General features: G+C 39.3%; 1 pseudogene; it reads left to right on the top strand.

The window, feature by feature from the left end:
* Nucleotides 1-1,779: 1,779 nt before the first annotated feature.
* On the top strand, nt 1,780-3,012 carry LOC114209092 (L-lactate dehydrogenase B chain-like; annotated as a pseudogene).
* The last annotated feature ends 208 nt before the right edge of the window (nt 3,013-3,220 follow it).

The following is a 3,220-nucleotide window of genomic DNA, read 5'->3' as shown; positions in this document are numbered from 1 at the left end:
CAGAGAGGGTGGAGACTGTTTGGGTTTGAGTAAATAATACCAGAGAAACCAAGTAAGAGGCTAGAATACCAGCCACTGTTTTCTGGCTTTGTACAGTTCTTCTCAAGGCCTTTTCAATGATTTTGTTCACTACTGCATCAGAAGCAAGACTCATCATGGATCACTGATTCTATATTATGGAACAGCTGTGGCAGAAATAATCTTACCACAAGGTAAAAAATAAAATTCTTACCCTGAGCTAGGAGAATATTTTTATAATACAAGAGGCAACACAGTGATGTGGTTATGAACATGGAATCGGCGCTCAACTCTCTAGGTCTACTACTTTCTACTTCATCATCTAGGGGCAGAGGACTTCACATTGAGGTACTGTTTCATCTTCTTTAAAACAGGAATTATAAAAGCAACTACATTATATATAAATGAACAGATTTAATCTGTGAATGTCTGTTAAATGCAAAGTAAGCACCATGTCAGTATATTATTATTTTTATTATAGATGTAGTATTTTGAATTCTTCAATTAGTATATAAGAAAAGTTACCATATACTTTAAATTCCAGAGCCAGAAAGTCTTTTTTTTTATTCTTAATATGAGAAAAGGGCATTTTGTATGGTTTTCTCACTAATTTTACCAAGACCTTTTGTTCCCCAACTCTTTAACTTAAAAGAACCCCAGGTTTTCACTATATGACTCTTCAAATTATTTGATTTGCAGGAAGCTGGGCTGTATTGCCCACAGTAAATTAAAAACCTAGGAAAATCCTAATATAGTAATGGCCACTTTTCGTGCTCTTGAATTTAAGCTATTTTAATTGAAGAATATGGATTTATAGACTCTTAGAATTAAAAGCAATCCTAAAAGGCAAAACACTCGATACAGGTGCCCTCCCTCACTCATATATACATATATTCTGCTCATTTTTTAGCACTCCTTAAGGGCAAGGACTGTGTCTTATTTTAATTCTGTAGATCTTGCCATTGATATAGTACCTGCACTGAGGCAATGCTTATTCAGGATGGAATACATTTATCCCTCCATTAAGTATATACTGAGTAATAAATGCCAACACTTGGATAAGCTATGGAGTTATAAAGATAAATAGAACAGTCTCTGCTTTTAAAGAAATCACCATACCAAAGTGTTATAAAAAAAACAACAAAAAAACCAAAAACCAAAACAAAAAACAACTAAATATTATATAGTAAGTGCTAGATGAGATTGATGGGCAGAGTGTGACAGGTTATACATGAACTGCAGGGAAGGGAGAATGACACCTTTGGTCTTACACTTGCTCTCCAACGGCCTTGGACACAGGAGTGGACATAATGGGGCAGAGAGAGTGTATCCTACAATGGCCAGCTCTTTGGATAGCAGTGGGTAATTCAGAAGCGTGGTTGGGCATGTAATAAGGGGACTATGAGGACTTTTGGTAAGTCCCTATCTTTTGAGGTTTTGAAATTTCCATCTAATGTTGATAACAAGAGTCAAGGAATGGGCTGGACCAGAAGGGAGAGGCTTCCTCATGTTTGGCAGGCTTGAAAGCCTGAGACAGTGGGCCTCTCAGAGAATTATCCCTCAGTGTTGGCAACACCCCTCCTAAGTGGTTCTCCGGGGGATTCATAGTACCAAGAAGCTCACTCCTGGGTAAGGCAGTCCTTTGTACTGTCAAAAGATTCTTTATGTTAAGCCTTTATCTACCTCCCTGTTATTACCAATCATCCATGCCGATTCTACCATCTGGAACAAGATATAAAATTAAGCCCTCTACTGGTCTTCTTCGCGCGACTCTCCCCGCGGGTTCTCTCTGGGCACAATGGCAACTCTTAAGGAAAAACTGATTGCACCAGTTGCAGAAGAAGAGGCAACCATCCCAAACAATAAGATCACTGTAGTGGGTGTTGGACGAGTTGGTATGGCGTGTGCCATCAGCATTCTGGGAAAGTCTCTGGCTGATGAACTTGCCCTTGTGGATGTTTTAGAAAATAAACTCAAAGGAGAAATGATGGATCTGCAACATGGGAGCTTATTTCTTCAGACACCTAAAATTGTGGCAGATAAAGATTACTCTGTGACTGCCAATTCTAAGATTGTGGTGGTGACTGCAGGAGTCCGCTAGCAGGAAGGAGAGAGCCGGCTCAATCTGGTGCAGAGGAATGTTAATGTCTTCAAATTCATTATTCCGCAGATAGTCAAGTACAGTCCTGATTGTATCATAATTGTGGTTTCCAACCCAGTGGATATTCTCACATATGTTACCCGGAAACTAAGTGGACTACCCAAGTACCGTGTAATTGGAAGTGGGTGTAATCTGGATTCTGCTAGATTTCGCTATCTTATGGCTGAAAAACTTGGCATTCATCCCAGCCGCTGCCATGATGGATTTTGGGAGAACATGGTGATTCAAGTGTGGCTGTGTGGAGTGGAGTGAATGTGGCAGGCGTTTCTCTTAGGAACTGAATCCAGAAATGGAAACAGAAAACGACAGTGAAAATTGGAAGGAAGTGCATAAGATGGTTGTGGAAAGTGCCTACGAAGTCATCAAGCTAAAAGGATATACCAACTGGGCTATTGGATTAAGTGTGGCTGATCTCATTGAATCCATGTTGAAAAATCTATCCAGGATTCATCCAGTGTCAACAATGGTGAAGGGGATGTATGGCATTGAGAACGAAGTCTTCCTGAGCCTTCCATGTATCCTGAATGCTCAGGGCTTAACCAGGGTGATCAACCAGAAGCTGAAGGATGATGAGGTTGCCCAGCTCAAGAAAAGTGCAGATACCTTGTGGGACATCCAGAAAGACCTAAAAGATCTGTGACTTCTGGCTTCTAGGCTGTAGAAATTTAAAACTATGATGTGATTAACTGTGAGCCTTTAGTTTTTCATCCATATACATGGATCACAGTTTGCTTTTATCTTCCTAAATATGTGAATCTGGGCTCACAAAATCAAAGCCCATGCTTGGTTTAATGCTTGCAATATGAGCCCTTGAACAAATAAAATTAACTATTGCAGTGTGAAAAAATAATTAAGCCCTCTACCATGTAACATGCATTCAAACAGAAGAAGACCCCCTCAATTATTATGATATCCTACTTCTTTTATGTTAAGTATTTCATAGATGTTCTTTCAACTTATATAATTCCACAGACTTTATCACTCACTTTTCTTTCTCTGAAGTACTCTATTAGTCAGTGATCCTCTTAAAATATGGAACCG

This window comes from Eumetopias jubatus, unplaced genomic scaffold (genome assembly GCF_037043125.1).
Source record: "Eumetopias jubatus isolate StellerSeaLion01/CBP00866 unplaced genomic scaffold, mEumJub1_p1.0 scaffold_1, whole genome shotgun sequence".
In the NCBI taxonomy this organism is placed as follows: domain Eukaryota; kingdom Metazoa; phylum Chordata; class Mammalia; order Carnivora; family Otariidae; genus Eumetopias; species Eumetopias jubatus.
Note: the sequence above shows the minus strand (reverse complement) of the source record. Positions and strands in the feature narration are given on the sequence as shown.